Consider the following 19,559-nt stretch of genomic DNA (forward strand, 5'->3'; position numbering starts at 1 on the left):
TGAAAGAAAGATTTTTTAATCATATCAATGACAAAAAATAACACTGTAGTCAAACAAGCATTTTCTAAAAGACAAGAGGGAATATTACATGTTTCACATGAAAATTATGGAATTATATGTCGCAATCTTCAAAACTAAAAATCTAAAATAGGTAGGTGGACGAAAGGGGATTTTTTGAGAAATTATGCATCTATTTTTATTTAATATTCTTAATTTCGGAACATGTTCTTTATAAAACCGTTTGAAATTTTCTTCTAAGTCTTCTTTTCGAGAAGCTGCACTGATTTTTATCTGTACATTTAGATAAGTTTAAATGTTACTTTACATCTTTAAATGCAATTTTCACAAATTCTAATCTTTGGTGGAATCTTCTTACAAAAACCTCGTAAATTGCAATCTAATGCATATTATTTTGTTCAACTTTAGTACAACAATTGCTCAATATGATCTGCTGTAATCTAAAGAATAAGTAATCTATTTATTTAGAAATATTTTATTGTTGTTTTAATACTTCACAATAAGAAAAAAAATGGGAAATTTGTATATTTCTTAAACTATGTGCAAAACTTTAATCAACTCCTTTGAGAAACCTTTAAACTAGATGATTTTTACTTTATACTATTTTTATCCAATAAAAAGCTCTTTTTTAAGTTTTTAAAAAACTTTTGAGACTTAAATGGTATATTTTGTTTTCATCAATGTTTTTTTTAAATCTTTTTTATGCGCATATTCAAAAAAAAATGTTTCCAAACGTATTTTCGGAAAAAACATCCCGAACATCTACATACCTTAACGAACAATAGTAGAAACAAAACTCATTGGAAAAATCAATTTTGGTATGAGGGATTTATTCGTACAGTATATAATTCCAAAATGCGATGACAGACTAAGACTACTATAGTACTGACATTCGAAAAGCCTATCGACAAAATGGCTAACAGTTCATAAAATTGTAAAGAAATGAAAACAATTGAAAGCAATTATCTAGTAAATTAATTATTACATATAATTATCTTTTTTTGTAAAAACGATAAAATTTTGTTTAATATTATTATTCTAATGCCCACGATGAAAATTTATTCCAACAAAAATAGGTATTAAATGCTTCAAATGTAACAAGTACTAGATGTTACATGAAAAAGTTTAAATGAAATAAGATAAATAATTAAATTTCTATAGAATATTACATATTTTATTGCAGATTTTTGAAATACGGCTTTATTACCGATTGAAACGGCTATTCATCTTGCCTTGAGATTGTCTCTCTCGCATCAGCCGATTTCAGAATAAGGAAAAGCAGCGCCATCTAGTTGCACAGAAAATAATTATAACTGTTAATGTTATTAGAAGATTTATATGTTGATTCGACAGAAATTGGCATTGCAATCTAATTATACAAAATTAATACTTTATTTTATAAATTCTATAATTTTGTATCTTAAATTTTTATGAGTTAATATTTAAATTGGTTATATAACCAAATAATAAAAATAATTGTTTTTTTTATTGATTGCTTAATATGCATCTATAAATTCAAAAATATATAAAATTATTTATATATCATTCATTTCTGAATAAAATATATAGTATCAATTGTATCAGAGGAAATTAATCTTAATTTTTGGAACATCAAAATGTTCGTAAAAATAAATTTTTCGTTGATTTAAAAATGGATGACATTTGATTATTTTGTAACTAATTTTGCAACAGGTTTCTTCTGTCATTTTAAGAAAAAAAAATATAAATTCTAGCTTTCTCTATGTTGGACTAATTATTTTTATTCCTTTGCTTTCAATATTCTTCCGTAGAAAAATATGTTTAAAAAAAAAGGTCCAAGAAAAGAAAAAGAAAAGTTTTCTACCTAGTGGCTAGTGATTTCAAACTTTTTAAATGTATGGCATATTATTTCATTGACTTGATTTTAAAAATTTACGCTTAAATCAATCAACTAAAAGAATATCAAATATTAAATTTCGAATATTACATCTTAATTTCAAATCAAAATTATCAAACTCTAAATTTCAGTGAATAGTAAATTGAAATCTCAATTATCAGTTTGAGGCGAAAAATTTTAGAAAGAATTCTGACAACGTTTCTTTATTTCCTAGTTAATGAAACATAAGTCAATATTGTCAATTGTTCTCAGTATGATTATTCTTTTCTTCTCTTATGATTAATTAAGCTAGATATTATATTTGTGTAAATATAATAAAATTGACGAATACAAATTATCTCAGAATGATTAGAAGTTTTAGATATTAGCTATGCGAATGTAAAATAATTTAAAAGTTTGACAATTATAATAGCACATATATGAATGAAAATTGTCTATTAAAAAATAGTTACATTACTACTAAATTTGAATTTTTTTTAAATATTGCATCCCAAGATTTTTTTTTAAGAAATTTCGTGCCGTAAGAAATTTATCCTCTCCTTCAATTTTCTAATCATTCAGAACTAAAAATATGTTTCATTATTTTTTCTTAATCTGATTATTATTATTCGATTCTTACTTTTATTATTATTCTAGATTTCCACTTTGTCTGAATTAAGAATGAATTGCCTTTGACAATACAGGCTCTTATTTTTGCGAAGAATTAAAAATAAACTTTAGCTTTAAATCATAAGTGATAAACTCAATACATATGTGTAAATATTGTTAAAAGAATTCAGTTTTCTTTAGATATCGAAAGTATTGTCACCTGAAACGCTCATTCTTGTTCTATATTCAAGCTTGGGATTCAAAAAGGCCTTCACTATGTTAACGCTAATATTGAACTAGAATTCAAATGCATATGAATTTTAACAGATAACTTTGCTTCAATTGAAGCAGGCCGAAATATGCTTTTTTTTTCTAAATAGACTTTGATATAGTACTCAGAAGTTATGTAATGGGTCAGTAACAGAAAACTCTTCTTCATTATTTTTCAATATTTACCAGCATCTCTTTGGTAGTGGAAAATAGAAAAAGAGAGAAAAAACAAAGAAATCGCTTTACGTTAAAAAATATATTTTGAAGAAGTTTCCAAAAATAAATCTATCAATTGCTCTTAATATTTAACAGCGCCCCTTTAACATCAAAAATTGGAATAAAATAAAAAATATATATATACAGGGTTTTCCGAAAAACTTAACTATGAAAATTACTTTTCAATATTAGTTTTGACATTAATTCATTCATCAAGTGGTATTATATATAATAATAATTTTATAATTATTATATAATTTAACTTTTTATTCTTTACTAAAGTTATGCTCTAATATTTTTCTTGTATAGAATAGAGATATAGTATTGTATAGTACTTGTACAGAAATTTGAAATACCACGCCCAACCATACATGACACTTTGTAGAAACTCTTGGAGATCTTTTCAATTCAAGAGCAAATTATCACGAATCAGAAGACAACTCTCTCACCATTTATTAATGGACACACCAATTCGCTTCCTTTCCAATAGATCCAAGGGATTCCTTTCCGGAATTCCATTTGTGTGACCAGGAATTCTTCTCTCTCATTTGGATTTTATCAAAGACGAAATTTTAAAGGATCACGTTTCATTCATCGATTTTTCGGAGGCTTTAGGATTCATGGAAATGAAATGGCTTTGTTTCACCATCTAAGATTTATAATAGTAACTGGAATTAATAATAATAATAGTAGCTTATCCTTTAAAAGTCATGAAAGCCGTTGAATACAAAGAATTAAGAAAACAATAGTAAATTAAGGGAACATTAAAAAGCTGAAATTTATCTTGTGATGTAAACAGTGTTTTATGAGACGTTGAACGAATATAAATATTCCATCATTAATACTGTATAAAAAATCAGTATAAATACCATGGTAATTTCAGCACATTTAAAGTATAAAAATACTAAACAAATTTTTGGCGAAAGAGAATTAGGCGTTTACAATATTTTGATGAAAATATGTAAATGTGATTTATAAAAAGGCTTAATATCATAAAGTAAGGAGGACAGCAATGTTTTTTTAAATATTAAATAAATAAAACATCTTGGTAAAAAATTATATTTTTATGACAAAATTTCAGGATGACCTGAACTAATTTCTAAATAAACAAATTTTAAATGAATCTAAACTAATTTCAAAATGTAGTTATATTATTTCTAAAAAAATTAAATATTTTGAGCACTTCTATGAAAAGAAAATAGTCATCAATTTGAAAGGAAAGAAGAGAAAAATTTGCTTAAATCAGGAAATATCTAAGAACTCTTCTGTCGTTTGATAACTGAATGAGTCCCCACATGCGCGCCATGCATTTATGAAGTAATAACTAAATTTATTTAATTCTAAGTACTCCAAGAAATATAATATTTAGTTTTCTTTAACTTTCTTTGGAAACTTACTTACCAACAATTTGATCAAAATAATGAATAGAGACTAACACAGTATTTTAAAGCATCCTGTGATTCAACAGCGTCTAGACATTTTCAAGTGAAATGTCTCTAGAGAAATTGAAACCTCAAAGAATTTGTACGATTTCATGAAATTCACACTTGACTGTGCCTTTTGACGGATATTTTTGGATACAGGGGATACCACCAAGCTTTAACATATCTTGATTATTAGTGAAAAATAGATTTTGGATACCGATTTCAGCAAAGTAAGGATTTGGATGGAAGCTGAAGGAGAACCAAACAATACAATACCAAAAAATACAATAAAACATTGCATTTGATCCGAATTAAAACACAATTATACATTTAAAAAAGATAAATTTATAAAAATATCGAAAAAAGAAGGGAGGACCTCCTCACGAACAAACTCTCAAATGAACACCAAATGATTTGAATCATCAAATGAGCAGCTAAACTCTTTTTATGTACTAATAAATAAAAATAAAAAAAGCGAGAAATGTGATAACTGGATTAATCAAATCATGCATATAGAGTTATTTCAATATAGATAATAATGAATTATAACAGGCATTGTTTTATGCCTGGTCTGACAAACTACCAGAGGAAACTAAACAATCGTAGTTGCAATAATATTCTGAGAAATCCTGAAAACCCTCATTAACCGAGATACAATCCTTTCCGGAGAGGTCATAGAGTGAAGGTAACTACACCTGACATAATTTTAAAACCTATAACCTATGTATTTATCCAGTAACTATTATATGGTATAATTATGTTTATCGGTGAGATAATAATGAATAGACAACTGGCAAGTCGATTTCCGAAAATGATCGTTAGATCGTTGTTCGTTAGATAGCTGACATTCAACTAATAGCTATAAAGTACAGGGATCACTTTTGTATATGAACTCTCTAAGAATACTGCCTTTCATTACTGTCTATGAGGGGATGAAATAGAGATTATATCTTATCTTAGAAATGTTCCAGAATATCTTATCTTAAAAGCTCCAGAAATCTTAGATACCTGAACTCGAGGGATCTTAGGAATGAGAAGGTTTGAAAAACACAATCTTTCAAATAAAGATTTTTGAAAATGGAAACTCGAAATAAATTATAACAAGTCAAAAGTAATAGTTTAAGTAGGCTGAGAATAATTCAATCATATAAATGTCAAATACGTCTAAAAATTGGCTTATATCAGGTTTTGTTTAATGTGGTTTTTTTAATAGGGTAATATTCATCACAAGTAGAAGTAATAACAGTGACTACTGTAAATAAAAAATCAAGCCAATAAATAAAAATATGTTTTACAATGATAAAAACGCAATTCTTAGTAAAATATACCTCTCTAGTTTAATATAGAATGGTCTCCATGAAACTTTCTTGAGTACTTATTAATAAATGTGTTATTCCTTTTTCTTATCCTAAAATTGGGGATTGTCGGCAAATTCGTGAGCACCATAAATGCTCAGATTTTTGTTTTTATACAATTTAGTCATCAGTTAATATACGAAATTTTATCTCAAAACATTTATAGTTATCGTGTTCACAGACAGACAGGCAGATATAATGCAAAAAATGTTTTTTTCGGACTCAAGGAGGTTTCAAACGTGAAAATTCGTCAAAAACTCGAGTTTTGATTTTTTTTTTAATGATTGTAATACTTTCTCTATAATTTGTAGGTGGAAAAACAAAAAAGTAACCCATTCTATTCTGACAGTTGCCCATCTGCAATATTTCTGTTATGCTTCGATCCCTCCTGTTTTCATTCCTCGGGACCACGTGAATCTTTCTTGCCTTAATGACTTTCCAGCCTTCATCATTGAGTGCAGATGAGTAGGGCCTTTCTGTCCCTTGTATGATTATTTGTTTTTACTGGCGATGTTTGTTTGTTATATTAACGTCCCGTTGTAAAGAAACACTAGGGCTATTTTGGGACGGACCTCGTAATTTTGAACCGTAGTCAGATGACGAGGACGACACCTGAGCTGGCACCCCCCTCTCCACACCAGCGAGAGGACGTTTGGCGTGACGGATTTTACGGGAAACAGAACCCCTTAAACGACGGTTATTTGGTGGAATCAAGTCTCGAACTTGAGACCCTACGGCACACAAGCCGAGACCTTACCAACAGGTCTCTGTTATTATTGGCGAAGTTTAATATTAACACGAAAATTATTAAGTGGTTTTGAAAATTATTATGTGTTTTCCAAAAATGTTTGTTCAGCAAGAATGTGTACTCTCTAAATTACACAACGAAATGCTTCAAAATAATGCATATTTCAAAATATTTGCAAAGAAAGGAAGAGATGATGATACATAATTCATGAATAATAAATATGGTTCATTTCGGTCATTTCAAATATAAAAAAAAATTCTTTTACAATAGAAATCTGAAAAACAATGACTTACAAAAAAATGCAACAATGATGAAAAGAAAAAAATAAATATTGAGTAAAAATTATTAACATACTAAATATACATTTTTATATATATACGCACTCGTCGTACCTAACAGAAAAATAGTATTCATTTCCCCCTCCAAACATCAATTTAGTCCTCTTTATTGCAGCATCAACATATTTCATGCAAATTATAGTCATATGAAGAAAGTAAATAATTCTGATGAAAAACGGTGTCCTTATTCATTAATTATATGTAAATGAGCGTCCGCCGTCCTTTGCTTAAGGTCTGTATAAAATTGGAAAAATATTTTTCATTCATTCGAAATATACTTTCTATTGTAAGAGAAAAGTATATCAAAGAAACGTTTCGTCAAGAAATTAAAAAAAAAAATAAAACAATCAATTCATAATGAATGCATAGTATTTTTTTCTGGAGGGGCTATTAGAAAAACAGGATAGAGAAGAAAAGGAGGATTACCTGAATAATTTATATAAGAAATAAATTTCTCATTGAAACTATAGAAAATTCTTTTAATTTTCACTTTTCAAAATTTATTAACTTTTCTTGATCAATTTCTTTCTTAACTTCCCAAAATATCGGTGGACCATTATTAAGCTAATTCATCTTTTTTCTTAAATTCATCAATTGAAATTTAATTGCTTGCCTTTGGCAACGTAAATGAGAATTTATTTTTGAAATTTAACATATATATATATATATATATATATATATATATATATATATATATATATATATATATATATATATATATATATATATATATATATATATATACTTTTTCTTTATTAATAAGTCAATAAAGAGTACAAGAAAAATATTTTTGAAGAACATCATTTTTAATGTAATAACTAGGAAAACAATTTTCGATTAGCAAGCGTATCATTATTCGTTGACAAGTTAATGACGGCGTAAACATCATATCAATTTTTTTCTGCTTATGCCTTATTACAGCAGCATTATCTTTTCAGCTAAAGCAAACAAAGGACTCAGTAATTCAATATTTTCTACCTGACCTTATCTAATAAATAGCTCTTGAATAAAATTAGTTTCTTGTCAATCATATTCCTTTCAAGTTTACTTTAATAACTAATTTAGAATTTCAATCACTAAGCTTTAGTAATTACTAAACTATCCACAAAAAATATTTTAAATATTTGTTAGGTGTCAATCGTTGGCTGTATGAAATTGCTTTTTAATTCTTAAGGAAATGATGAGGCTATTATTATTAATGCTTGTTAAAAACATGTTTGTCAAAAAACTCTTGTGATGTGATACAATATAAATTGTTAATATTTATAAGCTTGGCTCTATTGGACTCGTGTTATATGTCATTCAAAAATGAAAAAAAAAAACTGTTCAATAGTTTTTATGACTACAAGGTATGTTGTTGGACCTTATTGTATATATATATATATATATATATTGGAGTTAAATTGAGAAGCGAATTCATATCTATCATGAAATCCAGATTTTGTGGATTCATTTATTTATATTTTTGCAAAACTCTGAAAGTTAAAAGACACAATGATAATGGTAAAATGATTTCCTATTTTGTCAGACTTTTGTTGATAAAAGCCAAATGTTCTGTGAATCAGAGATTAATGAAGTTGGAAAAAATATTTCATGAACATTTATCTTATCAAATGGAAATCATGGAAAAAATGGGAATGGAAAAAAAGTAAATTATAAAATGTTAATCATTTTTTCTGAGTGAAGGTATCTGCAACATAAACTAATGAATGGAATGAATTGGAAAGCTGTGCGAAAAAAAATTATATGTGTTTTTCTTAAAAAAATTATATCAGAATTTGCCGATGTAATATCCTGTTTTGAAGATACGCCAACACATTAAAAATTAATTACAATTTAGTAAATGTTACAAGTGAGACAGTGTGCCATAACGTGAATTAATAAAGAATTTTCAGTGAATTTCATACAGTATGGTATTCAACTCTGTGTGTGCATTCTTTATTAATCGAAATGAATAAAAATTTAATTTATTGATTTTCTGTACATTTATTACCTGTTTTAAATCTAACGAATCCAAAATTTTCTTATCTATGATTTTTGTTACTATTACGGTCGGGAAGAGAACTGGTTAAAGACTATTTTTAGTATCTTTCATTTGAATCTAAAAGGATCATAAACTTCATACTAGAGACAGCTTAATTTATTTTTCTGGATATGAAAAAACTGCTAATGGATATTAGACTACAATTTGCTACCTATTAACCTACAATTTACTGACTCTTGCGAGAAATTTTAACGAATGATAAATCATCCAACTGCACCAGGGATGGTGGAAGAATACTTTTAAAACATTTATTAGGACAAATGCACTTTCAGAGCATATTTATAATTACAATATTTCCACCTTACTGAGACGATGTTCATCCAATTACACCTACAGTAATAGCAATAGCATAAACTTACAGTAAGAACAAGTGTTGCATCGTAGGCAACTCTAAAGATACAAAATAAAGACAAGCATGTATGTATATAGCAATTAGATCTGTATATCAATTGTGGTTATTTACGGACAAAGTTGTACGAATCCGATTAAATAGTACTGAATTTAGATGTCAAGCGAAGTGACTAGCTCAAAGCATTACAGAAAAACATTGAGAAAAGAAGGCTTAGAATTTATATAATATAAAAAGAGAAAGACAATATAAATTTAGAAATAAATTTAAATTCTTTCATAACTGAAATGCAGAATTTACAAATAATTTCTAGATTTTTTTTTCTTAACAGCATTCATTTCCCTATTTTTTCAAAGTGTATTACTAAAAGTTGATATTATCTTATATTTAATTGTAAATGTTTCCGAACAAGGAATGTTATTTTGGCCAATGATAAAATGTCATTCATTTTTATTAAGATTAATTTGTCGGAAAAATAATCAATTATATTTGCCTTAAACTATTAGAAAAATTTAAAAAACAATCTAAGAAAAATCAATAACATAGTGTTGTAGATTTTAAAAAATCCAGTATGTTTCAAACAATCTATTAAAATGACACAGAAAGGAATCAACAAGTTTTTATCTTTTAATAGAACAATATCTTACAATTATATCTGGATAATATAAACTGGAATAGGTTACACGGGTGGTTGTCACATCAAGTATCGTCTAACAGAACATCAAAATGACTGAAGGTAATTGGACACTCTTTTTTTTATGCAACTGCATGGAATGAGACACACACACTCACTACTAAAACTCACAATCAATCAAAAATAATTTGTCAAAAATCAACCAAAATCAATAAAACTCACAAGCAATCAAAAGTAATTAATCAAAACGCATTTGGACAAATCAATTCATATAAAGATCCCGTATGAGAAAAATTCTTAATTTTAATAACAAGTATTATAGAAATCAGCATGCAGCATTTGATAGAAGTTAGCATGCATTTTTCATCATGCACATTTTTATTGTTGGGGATCTCAATTAAAATACTTGAAAAAATTAATAAAATAACAGTATTTACTCTAAGGTAGAATAACTATAAAAGGATATCATATTGAATGTAATAAATTTTAGAAACATTTATTTATTGCAGAATATGTTTTTTTTTTTCAAAGCTTAATATGTTGACTGAAAGAATGACTTAAATTGTATCCTTTGGTAGAAATCAGCAAACCATTGGCAATTTTAATTGGCAATCCAGTTATATTGCAAAAATGTTAATTACACTTCTTGCAATAGCGCAATATACTTATTTATACAATACTTAGCCTTATATTCTAAGCGGTTAAAAAAATATTTTATTGTTTATTTACTATTGAACTTACATTTTGCAATGCATAAAGATCTGATTTTAGTAACTATAATATAGAGCAATGAAATAAACTTTTAATAAAAGCTTTCAACATTGCATTAATTTCTTTTAAATATTACTATAAATATTTTCACAAACATTTAATCTTACGGAAGTCATGACGATTAAATACATAAAACGAATGCGCCATAAGATAAGCTAATTATTCACAAAATCAAACAATAAAAATTACATTTCATGATTAGAAATTTTTGCCTACAGTTAGTGAGAGCAAAAATGTGATTAAACATATTTATTTTACTGTTAGACTCTTTATTGCAGCATATTACAACATAACTTTAAATGTATGTGTTAATATTTCTAAATTTTTTAAAATTAATAATTATAATCGAATCATTGAAATACTTTCACAAATATGCTACGAATTTAAATACACTGCATTAAAGTAAAAATTACCATAAATTCAGCTTTGCTTATAAGATTTAATATTATATATCTTCAGCAAAACTTAAGGGAACATTATTTTTGATGTAACTTTCGCCCTCCCCAGGTAGCACGCCTTTTGCCAAAATATTGTACAATATTGTGCCATAATATATAATATTAAGAATATTCCACAATATTATACAGTATTTCGAATACTGATCAATGTCATACAATATTGTACAATATTTGTGTGCTACTAGGGTAGTAGCACACATATATTGTGCAATATTTTATGTTACAAAAGAATATTCGCAATATTGTATAATATTGCTTAATATTGAATAATATTGTATAATAACGTACAATAATGCGCTACAGGCTATGCTACCTGGACATAAATGTGCAAGCATATAATTTTTTAAAAATTCTACTCAAGAACATTAAAAATTCACATAACAAGCGCAAAGTAAATGTTGACTTCAACGGAGTATAAAATATACTCAATGCTAAGTTGTTGCCACAAGGATTGATCAAGAAACATTATTTTATTCTTTTTCACAAATTCGTTGTCTGATTATTAATATAGCTAACACACAAGCTCATACGATAAATTTTAAGTCAAATATCTGATAATGTTAAGCTTCTCAAACAAAATTATAACTTCTATAATACAGTAAGGCAATGTATTTTTAGCAATTTGAAAATATACTTTAAAATATATTGCTTTGAAATATCATGCAAATTTATTCATTAACACCACCTTTGCACATATCGATCAAATAACTATACTAATTTACATACAAGCAAGCAAGAAATGTCTTAATTGTTTTCCAAACAGAAGAAATTTGCTGATTCCTGCCAAACATTCTTAATTTAATCTCAAAAAGAAAAAAAAAACGATTAATTTTTAAAAACACATCATAAATTCTCTAGCGTGACAACACTTTAGATTCACATAAGTCATGATTAAACATCTTCAAAACTCAATAAGTGAATTCTAACATGAATATCAAACTAGGCTTAGTGTCCACTGCCCACAACAAGATGACATATTGAAAATTCGTATCACAATCTGCGCTAGAGTTCACCAAATGATATGTTAACGAGAAGTCACTTGTAAACTTTCAAGTCAAGGAAATTGTAAAACGAAAGGTAAATAATAGAGGGAAATTTAACCTTTCGGATACATTTCGAACACCGTGTACTGCTGGTATGGTCTGTCTCACGGGGACAAGGCAACGAGGCATCCAGAACTTCTGCCAATCGGCGTTTTGTTTTGATAAGCTCGGCCGTGAGTATCAAACCTCAGACCCTCAATAGGTACAGCCGTCAGAAATTGAGAGTTGCGAGTGCAAGTAACTTAATAATTTGCACCTACCAAACAAAAATCATTGCCAGTGATTTTCTCATTCTTAAGATTGTGGGAAGATATATCATAGGTGTGCTCACATGAACTATTATAAGCATGCACAATATTTGTCTACAACTCCACTATTATGAGTGTCTATTCACACAGAAAAAATTAAAATGTAAAGGCATAATTACATATCGAAAATGTCATGATCAATTAATTGTATTTAATCTTTACGGCATTTTTTATTATCCTATTTGAATATAGATGGCAGCACATGTCTATATCTATTTCTGCTTATTGTGTAAGAGGTTGTAAACGTTTTGGTTTGATTTCCAGTTCTTAAAATTCTGTGACTGAACAATAGTAGAGTTCATTTACGTATTTAAAATTGTTTGTGAGCACAAAAGCAAAATTATCTTCATTTAATTTCTTGTATCAGTTATAATCTATAATCTTAAAGTGATATCTTTTTGATTTATTGAAATAAAAAAATTCGAATTAATTTTTTTTATATATAATCTTTGTTATGGAAGTATTATGATCTCTTATACATGTTTCAGCTTTATACAAGCAATTTTTCAAAATATACTTCCAAATAGAATTGGATTTTGTTTTATAAGCATAGGTTATTTCAATTCAAAATATTGTAAACTAGGTAAATATAAGTTCTATGCAGAATTAAAATTTGTTATAATAGATAATTAGTTTGATGTTCGCTTGATTTCATATATAGGTTAACTTTTAATATATATAATATAACTTTTATAACTTTTTAACTTTTTAAACATAAATTTATCCAGTTTAAAAATTAAGCCTGTCTTTCAATATTGACACTCATATTGAAATCAATATAAGTGTTTCACATTGACATTATGATAAGCAATATAATATAATAATAATATAATAATTCATATTAGCATAAGCACACACGTTAGTTTCAGAACGTGTATTCTTTAAATCAAAATATGATTACTAGAGTACTAGTACTTTTACTAGTACTACATTATTTTTTCATAATTAGTCATTTTTACCTTTTGTAATAACTTAGCATTCAAGACCAAAACCCACATTTTTTAAAGAAATGGCACTTTTCCGTCAATAAAATAAGTTGACATAATAAATTAAAAACAAATATCTCAAAATGTGTACTTTGTTGTAAGCCCTGAGAATTATTGGCTGAAAAATTTTGTATTTTTGGCACCTATGTTAGTAACATCCATTTAGAGTCTTTGGGCAACATATATTAGGGCAGAAATGGTATGTTTTTTATATAAAAATGAGCTTTTAAATCAAGTGCATCGTATCCTCATGCCTATATTTTTTTCTAATACATCGATTACCAGATGTTTTTTAATTAAATTTTTGATGTTCGATCCATATCGCGACCAAATAAAAATATTTTATACAAAAAATAACCATGTTGAGTGATACATGGATAATTCGCGACCTTTAAAAACACAATTTTCGGAGTAAAATCACAACTAAACATTTAATGCTTAGGAAAATATTATGAAATAATAAATTTTATTATTATTGAAATTAATACATCTATTGTATTGAGATCAAAATTTGTTGAATCAAATCTTACTTGTTTTCGATACCGTGCAGATCCTACAAGTGTCCAGCCCATACTAATTGAGCTCTTTTTTTTGTTTTCTTTCAAACTAACATGTATAAAATTTAGTAAGAACAATCGTTGACAAAACTGTCAACCAACTTGAAAGTCACATAAAAAAAGCCACTTACTACTAATATCAAAAATTAAATGTTTACAAAAAAGTTAAATATGTCAACAAAAATGTTTTCATAAAATTCGTATTCTTTTAACCACACCTATCATAGACATATCTATTCCTAAATTTAGTGTTCGCATATGCATGTGCTGTGTTCTGCGAGCAGAAAAACACTTGCTTTGCAAAACTTCCTATTTACATATAAATGCCTTTTCGTATTTACAAAACTTTGTCACAACTCTTCCAAATACCATTCCTCGTGAATTATAATTCAGTTCTTAACATAACAGCTATTATATTACAAGACACATCCTTTTTCAAAACACACATGTCTTACACGAATAACTATAATACAATATTAGAAATTATACTTTGGAAAAAAAACTATAAATAATTTTAATATATAAATGCAGAAAAACAAATGTAAAACAATATAAATACTATAATATCTAAACTATTAGATCCCTTTTTACAGCAAATTTCAGAAAGCAAATCTTAGTACAGATGATTACCTTATCCCTGGTAGCACAGCCAGTTTCACAATGCTGTACAAAATTGTGCAATATTATATGATATTAAACAATATTCTACAATATTACGCGTTATTTCGAATATTTATTAATGTCATATAATATTGTACGGTATTTGTGTGTACTAGGGATTAGGACAAGATATTCTATGATATCTCCACTCTCATTCGATATTCGAATATCGTGCAATATCGTGTAGATATCGTAAGAATGGCATTGGGCACTTCTGCTAATAAGGTTAAAGTATTAATATTTGTAAAACATATTATAATCTTCAAAAAACAATTTTAAATATTGCAATATGCAAAAACAAAATGAAATTCATAGTATTTTGAATCTAAATTTTTTGGATTCAAACTTCATTTCAATTCATGTCATACCATATATTCATCTTTTCTAATATCAACCTTTTATATTGCTGTAAACTCCAGATTATACTGAATACAACAACATCTTAAAGCTCTCTAACAAAAATATGTATAAATTTCCTTTTAAGCTTTACTTTTCTATCGTCATCACATAACTTTTGAATTATTCTCAAACTGGAACCATTAATATTGATCAATCAACCGTTTCAGCCATGTTCCGAACATTCAATATTCTATCACCAAATAATTTGCTTCATATATTCGTCGATTCAGATTGCCTACTGTCAAGAAGTCGAGTACTTTCAAAGACTTTCTTCTTATCAAGAAACATCGAATTACTTCCCAATTCGAACCTTATTGAGTATGAATCAAGACGGACAGAATGTAGCCTAGAGTTAGATTTTGTCACAAGATTCCAGCAACTAGGAATGCATTGTCCATTTTTAAGACCACGGAAACGCAGGATTCAGAATTCAGCATCTACTGCTTTACTGAATGAATGGTTACGTTAAGTGATATGTTTAGACTTCTAATTGGTCCGCAACGGGGCCTAATCGACATCAGCAATCAGGCTCGTGAGCACCGCAGAAAATCACATGCACACGATTTTCATTTGACTTGACTCTTTTTCTAAGAGTTGACTACTCAGCGGTCTACACTGTAAATGACATCGCAGTGTGTATGTACATGGGAACACAATAATAGAATTCCTCAGAAACTTCTTTTGCATAGGATTGAGTATGATTCTCAAGATTAAGTCTATAGTTGTGAAAAATTTATTTAACTGTAAAATTGGAACGTTGAAATCTAGTTATGTCCCTTCACTTCATCTTAGATGCAAATAACGCCAAAAAATCAAAGTCAAAAATAAAGAAGGCTGAAAATAGCTGTTTTACAATAGTCAGCTGGTCTGCCATCTTAATTGATGATTTGATACTATAGGCAACCTCGGTGATGTGAAGTGAGGCCTAGACCAGTTTTTAACCGAAAATTAATTGTTATAATTCAAATGAAAGCCTTCTGTGCATTTGCATTAACTGAACTTCACTTGTCGCCAACCAAAAAGTCGCCAATCTATTAATGCTAAGCTCACATGTACCAAATTTAGCAAAAGAGCTTAAAATAAGGGAATCTTACCCAAAAAAGTTGATGAAAAATCATGCGTTTCATGATGTATGATATTTGGATCATTTGCAGAATATTTTGGTTGTTCAGCTATTGAGAAATGCCATACTCTATTTAACAAAAGACATGTTCCAGTTTAATTAATTATTCGTTCGAAATTTGAAATTGGCATGATTTAAAAATATTGGCAATACAGAATATTTTTTTCAAAAAAAATGACAGAATTACTAAGAATTTTCAAAATAAAAGTCATGGTACCACAGTAATATATGAATATACGCAAGTATATTCAATATTCTTGTTTTAAAAAAGTAAATCTAAAAGAAATTAAAATGGTTCCATACTACACACAAAAATGCAAGTTTCTTCTGACAGTCCATCTTGTTTAAAATTCAATGTCAGAAGTATGTATTTGTTTGTGTACATTTTTTTATTTGAGTAATTTTTTGAAGGGACCGATGGCATAGACGCTAAGAAGAAAGCTTGAAAAAAGTTTCTATTTTCATTTTTTAAAATTTCACCCATTTCCTAGGCTAAGCATGATACATTTTTATGCGTTCGGAATTTATTTTAATGTGTTCGAAAATCTATTTCAAATACATGATTTTTCAGTACGTGTTTTTAAACAGTGGGTTTTGAAAGTTCAAATTTTTAAACTCCTAAATAACTAAATTATCAATATTTAATAAATAATATAAATTCAGAGAAATCATTTCTTCAAAAGAACATATGAGAAAAGATTAAAATCATGAAATCTTTGATTTAAACTTCTATAGTGAATTTACAATATTGAATCTGTAATCAAATGAGGTTTCAAATACACAAATCAAGAAATCAAGAGCACAAATCAATGTGAAAAATAACCAATAATTCAAATGATTTATATTCATTATTAGTGATAATTATTATTAGTGATAATAATCATTCAAAACTTAAATCAATTTAGAGCTTTAATTTCTAATTACTGTTCAAGAAGAAACATAGGGAATTCTGTTATGATTCCAGGGACTGATTATGTACAAATATTTGCGAGCAATTATCTACAATTAATCTATTTAGACAACTGCTTTACTTGATGAAATGAAAATTTACAGTTTCATCAGATCATTTTCATTTATTTGCTTTCATGCATGCATTTATTTTTGGAATAAAATGAAAAAAATTCAAAAATTTCAGATGAAAATTCTAATTTTAATGAGAATGTACTTAAAAACTTGCAATCATGAATTCCAAACTAATTTTGACAAATTGTACGCCCTAAGTGTTTTTTAACTATATTTTTCTTTTATAATCAATTTCACATTCTTGTGCGTTTTCTTAATTGTTAAACACATTTTTAAAAGTCGTAATTGATGATTCATTCGAAAAAATGAATGCAAAACAGTTTGTACAATATAATGTGATTAAAGATTCAACTAAGCATTTTTTCAGTACGACATTCGTATAATGTTTTCTATTGCTTTTGTTTTATCTTTTATAGATGTCTTTTGATTTTTCTAATGGCAAGAAAAATCAAAATTTGGCATTATTTGTACATTATTTTATCCATCTCTGTATAACATCCAAACGAATTCATTAAATTTCGCTTTTTAAATGTTCACAAATGCGTATTAAGATAATTTAACATGCAATTTCCATTGAAATAAATTCCACTTGTTATGATTATTCCTCAAATAAAATTATGAAAGAAAGATTAAAGTATTCTCCTATTATTATGAACTCAATAGCTTTTGTTTTCATAACGTACTTCAAGGCATGAAAGTGAGTAAAATTGATACGTATAATGATATGTCATATCTTGATTAAAAATCAGCAAAAACTAAATAAAACAACATGGTTGAAAGAAATGATTCTGACACACATGCTCTTACATCATGCACTATTTACAAATAAATTTTTCAATCAGTCACTGAGTAGCTCACCACAAGAACTTCAAAATAAACCCAACATACTTCCATTCATTTGCAATTTGTATCTATATCAACTATTGATAATTAATATTAGTTTATTCCTGGAACTTTTCTCTTGCTGCTTTAGTCCTTGCAACAGCAAGTTTCAGCAAACTGAATTACTTTGTCATCAGTAGTATGCACTTGGTAGCAACTTATTTGGCTGAATCACGCCTATTATTGAATAGCACACATTCCCCAAAAAAGCCATCATCTAGTACTTTTTTTATAACACAGGAACTGAGAATGTGCCTAATTTTGTAGGTCAGTTTTAACTTAGTAGAAGCATAGGGTTGTTGAGTCCTTTGTTCTATTTACACTATGTGACGAAGTAGGCACGCAGACGGCGGGGAGTGCAGGGAACCATTGGAAACAGTAGGTCCAAGCACACCTGCAAAAAAAATCACAACAAATTATCAATAGGATTTAAATTAAATCTTTGCAGGCATTATTATTAAATTGCTACCCAGACATAAAAAATATAGCTTAATATTGTAAGATATACTATTCATCAATATTACAGAATATAGCGAATGCTATTTACTATCATATAATATTGTACAATATATGTGCACTACTGTATAGGAAAGAATTTACCCGGGGGAGATTTACGGTCCAACAAAACTTTTTCGGAAAAAGAAGAAATAAGGATACATGTGGGAGGAAAATAAGAAAAGGAAGAGTAAACATATAATGGGTTATCTATTGGATAGTTGGATATTCTATTGGATTTCTATTGAATAGGAAAGAACTGACCAGAGAAGATTTACATTCCAACAAAACTTTGTCCCAGTAAGAAGAAATAAGGATACAAATTAGATAAATATAAGAAAACGGAGAATGAACATATAAAGGTTACTGAAAATATTGGCAGTAAAGGTCTAAATAAATAATAAAGGCCCCTAAAGTCATTCTTAGTGAAAGATAATATCGGTTTCGTTTTTGTAGGTGCTTCATAACTTTCATTACTCTTGCCTTGTATCTTTTATTTGAAGCAATATTTTGGCACAAAATTGTTCGAAAATTGCTATTATCTCATTTATATTGTTGTTATTGAGCAGACAGTAACATACTACACTTTAATTTATTACCCAGCAACATATGAAATGTGACAGAAAGAATATTTATTTTGTATATTTTGAATATTAGTTTAATTCACCATTTTAGTTTGAGACATGCCATGATAATATATATATATATAAGTAACCAAAAATATAAGCATTCTGAAATTAAAACCCATAATCGAAACAATCTAAAATTATGTTGGAAACGAAACTACTAAACAGCTACTACTAAAACACGGATGAATCTAGACAATTAGTAATAAAAACCAAGTAATAGGAAAAATAGAATCAAAATTAATTCCAATTTGGTTTTTATTACGAATTATATATATATATATATATATATATATATATATATATATATATATATATATATATATATATATATATATATATTTAAATAAATGGGTTATAATATTAAT

At 27.5% G+C, this 19,559-nt stretch overlaps 1 protein-coding gene across 1 annotated transcript in view; it reads right to left on the minus strand.

Annotated features, from left to right (window-relative positions):
• Positions 1-17,075: 17,075 nt before the first annotated feature.
• The window catches only part of LOC129966220 (homeobox protein prospero-like), a 53,643-nt gene continuing 51,159 nt past the window's right edge, over positions 17,076-19,559 (minus strand). Inside the window, exon 21 of the mRNA XM_056080634.1 lies at positions 17,076-18,464. The gene's annotated coding sequence lies outside the window, so the exon portion shown is untranslated. The remainder of the gene's footprint in view (positions 18,465-19,559) is intronic.

Source organism: Argiope bruennichi, chromosome 4 (assembly GCF_947563725.1).
Source record: "Argiope bruennichi chromosome 4, qqArgBrue1.1, whole genome shotgun sequence".
Classification (NCBI taxonomy): domain Eukaryota; kingdom Metazoa; phylum Arthropoda; class Arachnida; order Araneae; family Araneidae; genus Argiope; species Argiope bruennichi.